Source organism: Papio anubis, chromosome 13, assembly GCF_008728515.1.
Source record: "Papio anubis isolate 15944 chromosome 13, Panubis1.0, whole genome shotgun sequence".
NCBI classification, from domain to species: Eukaryota; Metazoa; Chordata; class Mammalia; order Primates; family Cercopithecidae; genus Papio; species Papio anubis.
The window spans coordinates 27,697,566-27,714,489 of NC_044988.1; the positions used below are offsets into that span (position 1 = coordinate 27,697,566).

General features: G+C 42.1%; 1 protein-coding gene across 3 annotated transcripts in view; it reads left to right on the forward strand.

Moving 5' to 3' along the window:
* The first annotated feature begins 7,414 nt into the window (after positions 1–7,414).
* APBA1 (amyloid beta precursor protein binding family A member 1) overlaps positions 7,415–16,924 on the forward strand; it is a 225,626-nt gene continuing 216,116 nt past the window's right edge. The window contains exon 1 of one of the 3 annotated variants that reach the window (XM_021927537.2): positions 7,415–7,633. The gene's annotated coding sequence lies outside the window, so the exon portion shown is untranslated. Of the gene's footprint in view, positions 7,634–7,669; positions 7,824–16,924 lie in introns of those variants that run through there. The other 2 variants (XM_021927539.2, XM_021927538.2) reach the window with 2 other exon arrangements.

The window sequence follows — 16,924 nt, forward strand, 5'->3', positions numbered from 1 at the left end:
TGTCTGATTTTTCTTAAAGTAGACAAGTTCTTGAGGATAGAGCTTGTGAGGATAGAGCTTGAACTTTCAAATGCCTACTATAGTAGCTAGCACATACTAGATTAATAAAGTTTGGGGAATGAAGATCTAAATATTTGGTGGCTTTTAAAAATAGTATTACCTACTGAAAATGTTAAATATAGTCATGACTGTTCATTATATTGTTATTGCTCATCCTGAATGCTGATATTGTGCAAGCATATAGAAAAAAATTCTCAAGAAGTAGTGCTTTAACGAAATAGAATTTCACAGGATATCACGTGTGTGTGTGTGTGTGTTGAGACAGAGAGAGGAAAGAGAGGGAAAAATTTCCTTGGCTGATAGAGGGGTTAAAGATCTGATAACATTGCTCACACTGATTTTATATACTCTGAAAGCCTTAACAGGCCCCTTATTTTTGAGTCAGTGGACATATCTATAACTTTTTTTCAGGCACTACTGAATACTAATAAAAAATAGCAGCAAATGAAAAGGAAATTGTTTTAACAGCAAATTATTTAGATAATCTTCCTGAACACCCTAACTGGAATAACTGGAAAGATAGCTAATAAGTACAGGCAGTCCCCAACATACCATGGTTCAACTTATGACTTTTTGACTTTACAATGGTGGGAAAGCTATAGGCATTCAGTAGAAACTATAACCCCACCAAGAGGTATCTGTATATCAGTCAGCCAACAAATATTTGATGAGTTCTTCCTAGGTACTCTGTAATATGCTAGGTATTTAGTGAAGGAAATACCAAGAGAATGTAGTTGACATTTGGTCACTGATCTTTCAGGATTCATAAACAACTTGGAGAGATGATACCAACATACATGGAACAAAATACCTAACAGAAAACAGGAATAGAGCAGTGATTTTAAATCATGTGTCCATATGTCAGTGCCATTCTAGAAACAGCACCAAGGTGGACTCCTGCCAAAAATGAATAATGGTGACATATATATACACATACACATACACATGCATGTATATATAATTTTTGTCTACAAACTAGTAACAGAAAAATATCTACTGGAATTTTCTCAGTTTTATATTCTAATCCTAGACATCTTCCTTCAGTCATTGGTATTTACTACCACTTGATTTAGTAAGAAGATGGCAAAAAGATATAAATCTGTAGCAAACACATATTAAAAGAAAAAAATTCTGAAATTGCTGAGCACTTAATTTCACAGCTTCTTATTTTCAAGGAAATATACTTCTAATTGTAATGGCATATTTTATATAGAAACACATAGTTATAATTTCTTCTGGTAAAATTGTGCCTGGTTTGTAGCATGAATTAAGTATGTCAATATTTTATGTGCCTGGTTTGTAGCATGAATTAAATAGGTCAATATTTTATGGTCATTCGGTGTTCCTACCGAATGACCATCATATTCAAGTACTTTACTGCCAAAATAAATTTGGAAACAACCAAGTATATATAAGCAAGTGTTAAACGGAATGAGCAACCAATTTAATCATTTTTAAAATCTGTATCTATCCTGACATTCCACAAAGGCTTTGAGGCTCCTAGTGCTACAAACAAATGCTCAGAAAATAAGGTATTTCAATGAGAGTAACATTAGTCTAAAAACATTTTCTTAAAGCATGTGGTGTTTAAAATAAAAATTGAAGGATAGATCAAATTAGGAAAAAATGCTTTAGAAATGCAAAGTGACCCAATACTTACTTTCATGGCATCTGGTGGTAAGGGGTATTAATGTTTACAGCCACATTCTTAGTATTATTGTTTTTCAAATTAAGGTACATTGGTTAAAAAAAATATAAGCTACCAAAACATAGGAAGAAGAAAATAACCCTATTACTTGAGTGAGCTACCATTCGCATTTTGATGTATTATTTTCCGTGCATTTTTAAAAGTTATGGCCATCATCTACACAATTTTGTATCTAGCCTTTTTCAGTTAAGATGTAAAATTAACTTTTTCCATGTTATTAAGAAAAATCTGGCCGGGCGCAGTGACTCACGCCTGTAATCCCAGCACTTTGGGAGGACGAGGTGGGCGGATCACGAGGTCAGGAGTTCGAGAACAGCTGACCAACATGGTGAAACCCTGTCTCTAGTAAAAATACAAAAATTAGCCGGGCATGGTGGCAGGCGCCTGTAATCTCAGCTACTCAGGAGGCTGAGGTAGGAGAATCGCTTGAACCCGGGAGGCAGAGGTTGCAGTGAGCCAAGATGGGGCCACTGCACTCCAGCCTGGGCCACAGAGTAAGACTCTGTCTCAAAAAAAAAAAAAAATTCTGTGCGTATGGTATCTTTAAAGACTGCATAGTATTCCACTGTACAGTCATACTGATCTATACACCAATTTCCTTATTGTGGTACATTTACATTGAAGTTTATAGTTTTTCACTATTATAAGCCTGAGATGAACAGGGAAGGTGATGTTTTTGTTTCCCTCTTCCCATTTCACCCTTTTTGTAGTCACCAGATCTTGCTCTATCCTCAATCAGCCATGTGGTCTGGGGAGGACTGACCCAGCTCCAGGACTGGGAGCTGAGTGGTTTAAGTTAGTCAGTGTAACCCAAGCTCCTGGTCATGGAGTATGGTTCAGAGAATGGGATTACAACCATTTTTAAAAGTCAATATGTTCCCGTGACATTATTTACTCAAAAACTTCATTGTCAGAGGTAGAATTACCATATGGGGCACCAGAATGTCTTCCAATGTATCAGATAAACACATCATACAAAATTCTGGTTGGACTCATTAAAGGGCACAGTGGGAGAAAAAGAGAAGGAGCCTGGCCTGTTTGGAGAACAAAAAAGAAAAGAAGGGCATTATTTCTCTGGACAGATTTTACGCCCAGAAAAAAAGCTGGTGAAATAAGAATCAGCATATACAAGCAAATTTATTGAAGTTTATGATACATACATCCCATAATTGTATATTTCTTTCATACACTTTAAATCCTGTGACAAAAAGGCTATACAATATTTTAGAAATTATGCTGGATTACTAAATATTAGCAGAACGGAAATCCTCAAGAGAAACCAGATTACCGAAGGTTGTTCGATGCTTGTTTTACATACAACCTCAGCTCATAAGCTCAAAGACTGATACAGAAAGAGGGTAATCACTTAAGAACTTGAAATCAAGGAAAAGTATCAACTTATATCAGAAGGATGTCCAATTTAAGCTGTCCAGAACTATATCAAAAGCTGGAAGTTATGGTCACACTCTTGTGGAGTTTGAATGGATGTAGTGAATAATGGAATCTTCAAGTCTTTATTGACAAAAAGAACCCTAAATGAATAAAAGTTTTTGAATCTCTGTCCTTTTACCAAGTGACAAACAGTGCTTGTGACAGCAAGATATATAGACACTCATTGACTTATGGTGGGGTTACATAAGTCAAAAATGCACTTAAGGCCAGGCACAGTGGCTCATGCCTGTAATCCCAGCACTTTGGGAGGCTGGGGCGGGTGGATCACTTGAAGTCAGGAGTTTGAAACCAGACTGGGCAATATGGTGAAACCCTGTCTCTACTAAAAATACAAAAATTAGCCGGGCGTGGTGGTGGGCACCCTTAGTCCCAGCTACTCAGGAGGCTGAGGCAGGAGAATCGCTTGAACCAGGGAGGTGAAGGTTGCAGTGAGCCAAGACTGCACCACTGTCCTCCAGCCTGGGCAACAGAGTGAGACACTGACCAAAAAAAAAAAAAAAAAAAAAAAATTAATACCCTGATAAGCCCAAAAGTAAGGTCAAAAACTTCTAAGTCGAACATCATAAGACAGGAACCGTCTGTATTTGTAGGTATAGTGTAGGCTGATAGAGTTTGGGACCTCAGAGATTAAACTATGAGCCATTGGGAGACATATTTAAGTTTACCAATAATATGAAGTTTTAAATTGGCATGCACAGAGACTTTAGGTGCACATGCAGTGGTGGTGAAGGCTTTACTTTAAACCCAAGTCACTTGGCACAGTGTCTATACTATTGTTACCTGCTTCAATGGTCAGCAGGTTGCCAGTGTTTTATTTTATTTTTAGTGACATGGTCTTGCTCTATCACCCAGGCAGAAGTGCTAAAGCACAATTATAGCTTATTGCAGCCTCAACCTCCTGGATTAAAGCAATCCTCCCATCTCAGCCTCCCAAGTAGCTAGGACTACAAGAATTCGCCACCATGCCCACTAATTTTTTTTTTTTTTGAGAGATGGGGGTCTTACTATGTTGCCCAAGCTGGTCTTGAACTCCTAACCTCCAATAATCGTCCCACCTTGGCCTCCCAAAGTGCTGGGATTACAGGCATGAGCCAACATGCCTGGCTGCCAGTATTTTATATACTGCTTCCTGAAACACTTGAATAGCAGTTTTGACCCTTGTTAACAGGAGAAGGTGGATTGGAGTGCCTTATGAAAGATCTACTAAAAAGAAAAACAATAAAGCAGGCACAGGAAATCTAGAAATAGAATAGAACAAGACCAAAGGAGGGATTGAGACATGGATCTACATGCCATGTGGATCCACTCATTTCCTACGACAATCTGAAAATTTGGCTTTGAGTTTCCTGCCAGCCAAGGCAAGAGTAACAATAGCACTTAAGACAATGATTCATGCTATCTGGAAGAAATAGGAATATGTGTTTTTCATAGGGGTGGGGGAGGGAGGGAAATTTCCACATATGAACATTTGGTACATAATTAGTTTTGGAGGTCTCTAGGCTACCATTATAACTAACAACGATTACCTTTCTTTATATGGCACGTAATACTTTGCAGAGAAATTTCACATACTTTCTTTACACAAAAATCCTGTGAGGTAAGATTCGAGGATATTATTAAAGCAATAATGTAACCCTCATTCATTTATCTAAGAACCTAGTCTAACTGGAAATGCAACACAAAAAGTAGAAGATAAGCAGAAAGATCTCTGAGATAGCAAACCAAACAGCAGTAAGTGTATGCACAGAAAAGAGCCTCTCACTCAGAACCTATATTCTCTTATTTAACCTGAAATTCTAACAAGGTTAATTTCCTTCCTAAAACCGCAGTGGATTAAAAGTAACAAAACAAAAACCATTACAGAGAAGCACTCTGAAAGCCTCCTAGATGAGTACACAGGAGAGCAGAGGCAAGAACTAAAAACAATCAAAAGAGCAGTTAGCGCAAAAACAGAAAACTCTAAACACTCACTAAGTAGGATAAGCTCAGACTCCCTCTGCCCTGGATCCTGACCCTCCACGAATCAATTCCTCACAAGCCACCTCAGCGATCTTTCAGGAACCGAAATGTAATCCTGCTTGCCTGCTCCCAAATCTTGGCAACCCTTCATTGACTTTCCAGGCTCATAAGACAAAATTATTTAAAAACGGTCCACAAGGTCTCCTGAGGTTCTGATTGCTGCCTGCCTCTCCAGCTTCATCTCACTTCCGCCCCACCTGCTTGGGCCTTTTGACATTTCCTTCCCTTTACCTGGAAGTGTCTCACTGCTGCCTCTCCTGGGGGATCTGAAATGTCGTTTCCTTAGAAAGCCTTACCTAGTCCTGGAGTCTACATTAGGTTTTCCCGTGCTCCTTAGGGCCTTTGCAGTTGAGAATTTATCACAGTTGCACTTTGTCTGATCGTTTTATTTGTTTGTTTGTTTTTTGAGACGCCAAGGCTGGAGTGCAGTAGCGCGATCTTGGCTCACTGCAACCTCTGCCTCCCGGTTTAAGCGATTCTCATGCCTCAGCTTCCCCAGCAGCTGGGATTACAGGCGTGCATCACCACACCCGGCTAATTTTTGTATTTTTAGTAGAGACAGGGTTTCGCCATGTTGACCAGGCTGATCTCAAACTTTTGGCCTCAAGTGATCTGCCGTACTCGGCCTCCCAAAGTGCTGGGATTACAGGCGTGAGTCCCCGTGCCTGGCCAGTCTAATAGTTGAATACCTATTTCCTTCAGCCTACTGTGAGCTCTGGTGGAAAAGGACTATATCTGGCCCGTACATATGCCAAATAAGTATTCACTGGAAAAAAAAAATGAGTAATGTCACAGGACAAGCATACATCTTCCTAGTATATAATCTTAAATTTTACTAAAAGATCTTTTTGAGAAGGTAGCTGTTTTATTAAAGAAAAAAAATTACGAAGTACAATGCAGAATTCATACGAATATTAAAGCTAAAACAAGACTTTCAGAATGCTTTAGGCTACACCCCCAGACTTCTCTGGAGACATTGTGCTTAAAATACTATGGAAACATGGTGTGGTAAAAGATGCATTTCCCAAGGGATCTGGATAACCAGCGCTTATCCTCATTTTACTGGAGGAGAATATATGTCTGGAGAGGGCTTTGCAAACTACTAGCCTTTGTGCGTTATAACATTATTATGAAAAATCTGTGTTTCTAAGACGGGGAATGATTTAGTTATTGCATTGCTAATTACAGGTGGGGCTAGCGCCAGAGCCCAGGCCTCTCGGGGCCTGTCTAGCCCACAGCTTTTCATTAACACACAGCACCTGCCACCTGGTCCCTGCTGCAAAGGGTGGCCTCTCGAGCTAGGAGCCATATCTAGGGCGGATAGCCTATGCTAGGCTCAAAGACACTCTTAAGTTCCGATCAACCAGAACTGAGGAGCGGGTAGGAAAACCAAGCCGACCCTTCCCCGGCTTCACAATCCGCAGGCTCTCCGCTGTCCCTGGCCGGACTGGGCAGTTTCCCTGGAGAACTGCAGCCCGGCCCGCTTCGCTCAGGCCCAAACCCGCGCGGCTCTCCCCCTGGCGGGGAACTCGCAGCACTGCGGCGCATTCCGGAGACGCCGTCAATCTCCGGATTTGAAGCGCAGGCGGTATCTAAGGGGCCTGGGAAGCGGGAAAGCTCGGGAGTCACTCACGAGAGAACACCCTGCAGGAGTCGACCCAGCTGCCTGGCTTCGTGGTCCTGCAGCGTGGCCCGTTGCTTCGCGCAGAGGTTGGCCACAGATCCTGGCTAGGAAACTGGGGACCCCTTGGTTTGCCACCGAGGAGGGTGGAGGTCCCCGTCAGTCCCCTCGGGGATGCAGCCGCATTTTCCCCTCCGTGCGTCTGGCCGGGAACCAGAGGATAGGGCTGTGGAACACAGGCAGGGCGGGCCCTTCGAAACCCGGACGCGAGGGGAGGCGAGAGGCGCCGGTGTCCCGCACGCCCACCGGCGCCGAGGCAGGGGAGCGGCGGCCAGCGGCCCACGGAGGACGCCGGCGGCGCCGCCGCCTCGGGCTCGCGGGCCGCGCGCGCACGCGAGTGGGCGTGGGAGGCAGGGGCGCTACTAGCTGGCGGCGTGCGCGCGCGCGCTCCCCCGCGCCCTCCCTCGCAGGCCCGGCCGGCCCCGGCGCGCGTCACGAGGGGAGAGCTAGAGAGCTGGAGGGCGGGAGGGAGGGTGGGGAAAGGGGGTGGGGCCGCGAGACCGGAGGGTTCCGAGCGACGGCTGCAGAGCCGGAGCTGGGCGAGGGCGGCTGCTGTCCCGGCGGCGGCGGCGGCGGCGGCTGCTGCGGCGGGAGAAGATGGTGGCGCTGGAGGTAGCAGCGGCTGGAGCGGAGCTTTATTCCCAGGCTTGGCACCAGCGCTGTCACTAGCGCCGCCTGCTCCCGCGGGCCCGCGGACCCAGCTGTCAGGCAAGGTACCACAGCCAGGGAGGGGTGGGTGAGAAGGGGTGCCCGGCGCTGATGCGGCCCCCGATGGAGCCCGGGTCCTAGCCAAAGGGCGCCCCCGGACGCGAGAGGGGCTGCCTGGAACAATAGTGCGGAGGAGCGGGGGCAGCAGGCGACTTCCAGGGGGCAGTGCCTGGAACCATCAGCCAGCGAGGCGGGGTAAGGCGGCGTTGCGGGCGAGACGGCTGGGGTCCGGTGCCCGCTCAGATGCCAGGCTTCGGGCGCAGCAGGCGGGCCTGATGACAGTCATGGCAGGAGTGAGTGTGTGAGAGTGTGTGTGTAAAAGGTATAGCAGAGGGGATGGGGGTGGCGGACGGAGGTGTTGGGGGGTGACATTTCCAGGAATCCCCGCTAGGATCCCTCATCTCTCGGCTGACTCTCCTGGAGAAAGAATGTGATGATGGAAACGGTGAGGTGGGCAGGATGCACTTGGTGTGTGAAGTGTGGAGGGAGGCAGTGGGGTAGGGGCGGGTTTGTAAAATTCTGTGTATGTGTGTGTACGCGTTTGGTTGCATCCACGTTCCCCAAACAGCGCCCCAAACCCAGAGATCTGCCGCTGCCCTGACTTGATGTCACCGGCTAAGACTGTGGGACAGTGTTTGTTATTTTGACCCTGCAACTCTGAGCACAGTCTCTGTTCTGCTCCTGCGTGTGGATGGCCCAGTGTAGGGATTCTCGCTTCCCCTTCCTCTGGCCTCATGACATGGGGATGTGGAAGTGAGCATGTTGCTTTGAGGCACATGGCAGGGAAATAGGATAACCGTTACGCATTCTGGGCTTGCTGGTGTACCCGGTTTTGAAGGGGGCTTCCATCCTCTGATACTACTTCTCTGCTTAGCACCTGTTCCATAAGGGTCTTGTACTCCCTGACTCTGCAGTTTCTATTGTTTTTCTCTTGTCTGACCTGAAGGAGAATAGTGTTGAATGATCAGATTCCTCTTCCTGTCCCCACAACTTTCAATGCTAGCTAGACCTTCTCCTTCCACATGTAAGCACTGAAAACCTTATGGCTAGAGGATGGATGGTCTTTGTATTGGTTCTTTTAGAATGAACTCTGGAGGTGTGTACGTATAGAGAGATGCGGCGGGGCCGGGGGGCAGTCTTTAAAAAAGAAGAAAAATATCACACGGAGAAGTGTTTGGTGCCCACCTGGTCAGCGTCGCACAGCCAGGGCGTTTTCCTCAGGAAACAGGATACTTTATTTCTACTGCTGGTGACATCCACTCTCCCAGCTGTCACAATAGCTAGGTGGTGCCGTGTATCATTTGGAAACTGAAATCTCCCAAGACCCACAGTGATGGGGTCCCAGGTCAGTAAAGTCCCTGCTTTCCTACCTGATATAGCCCACTAGTAGGGAATTTGGAAAAATGTCAGGCTGGCAATAACTCACCCAGTGGGAACAAGGACACAGAAATGCATCGAGTCTATGGCTGTTTAATTGTCTCTGCGTGGTAAAGATAGGTGTGTGTAGGGTTGGGTAGAGATAGGCAGGGAGATGGCATATTCATGTGTATCCAGGGCAGTGTGATTCCTCCTCGCCTGTATTTCTCCTGCGGTATTCACAGGAATGAGTATCTCGACACTTCTGTATTAAAATGTTGTATGTCTAACTTAACCTGTTTAGGACATATTTTAGTCATAACACCTTAAATTCTACTGCATTGCTGTCGGAATCCAAACTGGCTGCCCAGTTCTCTTCAAAAAGCCCGTAGCAGTCATGGCTACACAAGTAAATATACAACATGTTGGCACCAGAGGTTTCTTTTTCTTTTTTAAAATTTTTGTTTTGCATTCTTTTATGGGCAAAGGTTGCACGATATCGTTGTTTCATTGAAAATAATAAAACTAGGGCTATCCACATATGCTTTTTTTCTTCCCATATATCTTATTTAATGATGTATAGACTAGGTGTTCTTGAAGCTGTCAATGTAAAGTAAATTTCCCCATGTTCTTCAAGTCAAGCCTTCTAAGATTTTAATATGAGGTTGGTTGTTGGCTCTCATCCAAGATTTAAGGATAGATTTGTAAAAATGAATTTTGAATCTTAGTTCTTTACTCTCTTATTTGTTATGCCAAATCCCTTTCTGAGAAAAGTACTTATGGAATTTAAAAGCCATTCTAAGAGGTTTTGATTTTTTTTTAAAAAAAAGTCATCATCTTTTATATTTGCAAGTAAGACCAGGGATGTAAATGTCTTACAAGAAAGTTTAATAATATGAGGAATTACCAGGTAAATACACTGTTTAGAGAAAGAGAAATTACACAGCAGCATAATCGATGACTCAGGAATCAGTGATTTCTTTTCTAACATAAACGTGATCATTTTTATTTTTATTTATCTTTTTGAGACAGGGTCTTCCTCTGTCGCCCAGGCTGGAGTGCAGTAGTGTGATCATAGCTCACTGCAGCCTCAAACTCCTGGCTCAAGCAATCCTCCTGCCTCAGCCTCCTGAATAACTGGGACAGAAATAAACACATGGCACCACACCCAGATATTTGTTTATTTTTTTCAGAGATAGAGTCTCGCTACGTTGCCCAGGTTGATAGTTTTAAAAATGCAATATCTGGCTTTTCTAAAGATTGGACTGGTATAAGGTTCATGAGACAGCTCTGGTAAATGGTTGTACCTTTTGCTGTGGCCTGCAGCAAGCCATTTTTTTGTGCATGGATGCCTTTCCTTCACTTAAAATAGCATCAGTGCTTTTCTCTACCATTATTGAGTCTCTTAAGGGTTTTTTTTGTTATTTGTTTTGTTTTTTGTTTTCATTTTGGTTGTTGTTATTGTTTGTTTGTTTCAGAAGACTTAGGAGTAAGAGATATTTGAAAATGACCTCTGGGTCCAAAAGGAATTAACTGTATGTAGTACCTTGGGGAGATAGGACTTTTAGCCTACAAAGAAGAAGTAATTGTTGCTAAAACTGAGAGAATTTCAAGCAATGAAATCTGAAGTTAACTCTCTGGGTTACAATAGTTAATTTGCAAACATCTTGCCTCCTGTGTCTCAGACCCACTGTACCTAGGGGTATAGGGGACAGGGAATGTTGAGAAGGGTTGGAGATTCAAAGAATGCTAAGTCTTAGATCCTGCCCAGAGGTGAATCTTGGTCTAGAAGGAGAAAAGAGGAATATGTGTTACTAACTGTAAAAATAGTGAAAAAATGATTAAGTGCTGAAAAAGCAGTATTCCTGCAGGGCTGTGGGAATTCACAGGGTACAAAATGACTTCTGATGGAAGAATCAGGGAAGGTTACATGGGATATAGCATTTGAGCTGTGATTAAGGTGGCATTTGGGTTGGCAGAGAAGGAAGGGCATGCTTGGGGGAGGAACAGCGTAGCACAGGCCTGGCAGTGGAAGATGTATGCCTACACAGAGAACAAAAAAATGGTGTGCTTTGGCTGCAGCACTAGGAATGCCAAGAGATGTAATGAGGGATAAAGCAAGAAAGAGAGGTTTGTTCAAGGTGGTGGAGCAACTTGTACGCCAAGCTAAGGAGTGTGGATTTTGTTCAGTAAGGACTGGGGAGCTATAGAAGATTTGTGAGGAGAAAGATTGACAGTATCAGAACTGTGCTTTGGGGCAATAATTTTGTAGTATTATGTTGGATGGAATGACATGGGAAAAGACTGGCAGGAAGGAGACCAGATAGACCCTATTGTCAAAGTAGGGGAAAGATAGAAAGAGGCAGTGGGAGGGAAGAAGGGAACACACCTAAGAGGTGGTGTGCAAGAATTATCTGAGGAGCCTGAACAGTCACTGGAGAGTGGGAGGGAAAAGGGAGGCCAAAGATCATTGTCAGGCTTAGCTGAGAGAGCAGTTGGGTCATTTTCAGAAAGAAGATATAACAGAGGATAAGGAAGAGGAGAGAAATTTCTTTTTGAGCATGACAGGCTTATCCAAGTTAAGGGACTAGAATACAGAGGGAGGTTGGAGCTACAAAGAGATTTGTAAGTCATCTACTTAGGAGCGATTTTGATATCCCAGGAATCACTGATAAAGAAAATGAAGAAAGAAGCAGCAAAGGCAAGGATAGGATCCTTAAGGGATGTCTGTGTGTTGGAGGGGAAAGAGAAAGAAGAGGACAGGGACCATGTTAAACAAGGGCAGTTGGAGAAAAATGATGGAAGTAGAGTGGTACAGTGTCATGGAAGCTGGCAGGGGTGAGGAGAGCCCCTGTCACTCACACAGCACACCCCATGGGTGAGGGTGCAACCAAGGCAAAGCCATTGGATTTGACTCTTGGCTTTCCTTGATTGTCTTTGTGGTAGGTGGAAGTGGCAGCCAGGGGCAAGGGTTGAAGGGAAGGGTGGGGGAAGGGAAATGGAAAGCAGTGAGAACAGACTTCATTTTCAATAAGTTGGGAGGTAAAGGAGAAGGAGAGAGAGTATGATATATCAAAACAATGGTGTAGTAGAGGGAAAGTGGTATTTTTAGTTTAGGAAGACTTGAGCCCGCTTTCTAAGCTGAGGAGTACAATCCATTGAGGAAAAAAGAGATTGAAAATGTAAGGGAGAGGCTCAGTTGAGGGAATTAAGTCTTCAAGAAGATGGGAGGATACTAGATGAAAGCAAAGGATGGATTCTTTTGAGACAGAAGCATAGGAATTTCGAGGTGAAAAGAAAGGAATTTGGCCACAGTCTTTTAAGTAAAGTCAAAAGAGAGATGGGCAGGTTGAAGCCAGGAGTAGAATGACAAAGACTTGTGGGCATTGTGGAAACAGAGCAGTGAGTCAATTAGGAGTGAATAAAAGATCATTACTCAACCATGAGGACCTCATGTGTTTGAAAAGCATGAATTTGTAGTGAAACCAGTTAATGCTATATAACTGGAGTTTGACAACTACTTAAGTAATTTTTGTATAGTGAGCATTTGTGGTTCTTCATTCCCTTAAATGCAGTAAAAAAGAGTAGAATGTTTACCTTTAAAATTATCTGAATAAAAGACTCCACTTGTATTTCCTGTAAATATTCTCTCTCAGAGATCTGAGCTAAATTTTAAGAAGTTTATAGTAAAACGATGGGGAAAAATGTAAGTTGTTTTTTAAAGGATGAGCTTTTTCTATCTATAATGGTAGAATATGATTTTACTTTACATGTAAAGTCAGTTTTCAAAAGAAAAATCAAATATAGCACCTCACCCAACACCATACCCATCATATGCATTCAATATACATATGTCACATGAATACATGAATAAACTTTTTTTAAGTAAGCTAGCTACACTATCTAAAATTTTAAATTTCAGGATTTCATTCTCATACAATGGACATTGAATGAGTTGCATTTTGTGGCCTGTACAAGTTTATGATAGAATTAAAACTATTTATTCATACCTGATATGTACATTGAAGCTTTATTTTAAAAAACTCCACATTTTTCACAAAATAATTGTGACCCCTTTAGATCCTTGAGTTATGGGATTATGTCACGATTCCAGGTGAGTTTATGGAACTTCAACTGTAATGAGTGGTGGGTTTTGAGGTTTTAATGATGAAATGTATTCATTCCTTCAACATATTCTCATTGAACACTTTCTCTGGGCCAGAAACTATTCTAGGTGCAAGGAATATAGAGGAGGGGGGGACATGTCCTTAATATTACAGAGCTTTTAGTGGAAGGAGGTTAAAAATAAGTAAATAAGCAATTACATAATATGCCAGGTGGTAAGTGCTGTGATGAAGAATAAAACAGAGAGAGCAATAGACTGACAATAGCGGGTAGGGGGTGATGTTATTTTATATAGGATGGTCAGGAAAAACCTTAAGCAGAAGAGCTTACAGATGTGAAGTAGTAAGCCCTGAAGATATTTGGGGAAGGGCCTTCTAGGCAGAGAGGATATCAAAAATGAAAAGACTGGATAGGACCATGTTTGGCATCCTCAAGGGACAGCAGGGAAACCTTATTGGTTTCCTCAGTTTACCCGGACATGGTATCACTCCTGGTAGATGGAGCAGTCATTTAGGGAATTCACAATAAAATGCTTTGCCTTTCATTTTGAATTGGTTGCCCATAAGGCTGTATTACCATCTACTGTATTTGGGCTGACTTATGAATCAGTGTTGGGTTTATAAAAAGATGAATGTCCTCAATCAAATATATTTAAGTTAGAAAACAATCATCCCTGTAATCCCAGCACTGTGGGAGGCTGAGACAGGCAGATCACTTGAGGTCAGGAGTTTGAGACCAGCCTGGCCAACATGGTGAAACCCTGTCTCTACTAAAAATACAAGAATTAACCAGGCATGGTGGCGCATGCCTGTAGTCCCAGCTATTTGGGAGGCTGAGGCAGGAGAATTGCTTGAACACAGGAGGCGGAGGTTGCAGTGAGCCGAAATCACGTCAAAAAACAAAGCGTGATTCTGTCTGGGTAGTGATGAAATACTAGTCAGCTGGAAGTAGTTCTGCTCCTTGGAACTTACGTCTCTTCTGTGGTCTGAATCTTCTTTAAATATTGCTTTCTTTTCTTCCTCCTTGTTTCGTGTTCCATTCTCAAGTGTAAGGTCCTTGAGGCTAGAACTTCATTTTGTTCATCTGGGTATACTCTATAACACAAAATGACTCTCTGCATTAGTAAGGGATTATCAAATACAGAGAGGAATTGATGAGAAATTTCCAAAGATTTAAGTAACTCAGGTGTAAAGAATGAGGGTAAAGCTCGTTTACCTTGATTTCTGCAGATAGGTAGCTGTTTTTCAGAGGACACAGAATTGCCACATGATGCTAAGGCAGTTTATGCATGCAGACCCTGAAATGAGGACTTGAGTTCGCAGTAGTTTATTTGAGAGACAACCTCAAGAAGCACAAGTGAGAGGATGGAGAAAATGAGACAGGAGAGGGAAGAAAGCCCATTAAGAGGTGAATTAATGAGCAGGTTACCACTGTGGGCAGCTGAGGCTTGGCTCTGCTGGCATCATGTAGACTGCACATTAGGATTGTCCACCAAGCAGTGGAGAAACTGGGGTATTTATCCACCATTTCCCTAGAGATATTAAATCTTCAGTACTTTAGGGCTGCTAATATTAGCCTGAGCAAGCTCCAGGGACACCAAAGAAAGCCCTTGAGCAGAGAAGCAGAGAGGCAGAGCCAGGTGGAAGTGGGAAACTGTCAGTGTATGTGAAGACTGTCGATATAGCTGTAGCTGAACTCAGAAGTGGACATGGGACCCCTGTTTGACACAGCACAGAGGTATCATAAAGAATTTTTAACAGATAATAATTGGTTTGATGGCAGTTATTTTAATTTAAGGATTTTTAATGTACTGCGACAACTGCCTGCAGTTCTGTTCACTCACAAGCCAACTATTGGCCACCCTCAGTTATCTGAGATGCAGAGTACCATATATGTTCATGTGTAAGGTACCCTCTGTTATAGGGTGGCCCTCAATTTTCCAACCAGAGCGTTTTTAAGGAGGCTTCATGTCAACTTGAATATGCATATTCTAGGAATATAGGCAGAGTGAAGTATTTACTTATGCTTAAGTTATTAAGTTTACTTTCATATAATTAAAATCACATTATATAAAATTAATAATTTAGAAATATGACATCCTTCCATTCTCACATTTTATGAAATCATTTTTTCAAATACTTCACAAACTTTTTTGACTTTAGAGTCTTTGTCATGATTAGGTCACTTTTGTCATGTTCATTTCTATCTAACTTTTTTGAGATATAGGACTTCTTGAGTTTCTGTTATGATGCTACTACCACAAACTTTACTCCAAACCTTGTGTGTTCATTCATTTAACGTAAGAACGTTTGTTTTATCTTTTCTTCCTATAGGAGTATATTTATGATCTCTGCAACCCAGCACTTCTATATGTCTTGTATAAAGACATTCAAAACAAGCAATTGTAAAGCTCCTCCCCAGGAATATTTACTTAAATTGGTGTTAAAATCATGGTCTCCTTTACTCTTTATTCATTCAGTCATTTATCTTATTTCAATCGCATAGCCTTCAGAAATATCCCTATCTTGTGTTGATTGAGTTTATTTCCGGCTATCTTCTCCAAATAGTTCTTAAGTAACCTCTGAAACACACACCTCCTTTTCATGAAATCTGCAGTCTTACCAGGTAATGTGTTTTTGACATGGTTTCTCTCTTTAAAATCAGTTGCCATCACATCCAGCTATTACTGAATTACATGACTTTCAGTTTCTGTTATCTTGGAGGTAACAGGGTTTTCGGCATTCAGAAGAAGGTAATTAAGAGAATACCCCACAATATGGGAGACTTTGTAAGCATTTATACATAAGGCAACTTTCTGTTTTCTGAAATACACTTTTTGGAGGACAGAATCTCATCTTTTTGCATATGTAAAGTAATCGCAGGAGGTTGTCAAGGTATGGTGGCAAAGCCAATCCCTGCCCACTAAGTTTCCTTTTCAACCTCCTCTTCTGTTCCATGTGGATTACTTAGTATACAATCAGTGTGAAAAATACAGCAAATACAGCAATGATTTATTTCCTAAAGGAATTAATTGGTCACCATTCCAAATAATATAATCATTATGTTTCTGACTGTTGATAAATTTTGTATTTCAAGATCAATTCTGTATTTATTAACAGGCACACTATTTTAAAGAAGAAGTATAATTGACAAGATATCCATAAATTCCTTTTTCTTGTAAATTGTAGCATATTTTAAAAGCAAAGGAGGAGCTTAGAGTCATTTAAGGAAATTCCACTTAACAAGAATATCCCCTAAATTGGCTATTCAGTGAATTTGGACTTTTATACTGGACTTTACTAAAGTGGGTAACATTCTATTACAGTGGCTTTTACACATTTGTGGCCATGATTCCTGGTAAGAATACAATTTAGATGATAGGCTAGCAACATAGATGAATGTGTGTAAACACACACACACATTGCTGAAACAAGTTTCACTCAGCAATACTTGTCCTTTATTATGTGTAATCCACTCTGATACTTTCTATTCTATTCTCTTCTGTTCTGTATGTTTGCCAACCCACTGAACTAATCTCTGCGTTAGTGAACCCTAATATGCAGTTTAGAAAACACTGCTCTATTGCATTACATTTATCAGAAAAGTGCTTATTTTCTTATAGTATGAAATAATTTTATGTCAAAAGTTGTTTTTTCCTTTTTTTGAATTGTTAGCATATTTGCATATTTGGTGGTACGGACATATGATGCAGTAATCACAGAGAGAAACTTTATTTTTGAGTAGACATTTTATTTCCAAAAGAAGAAATTATATTAGTGTGGAAAAGGGAAAGTGGAGTAGGAAGAATAGATTGG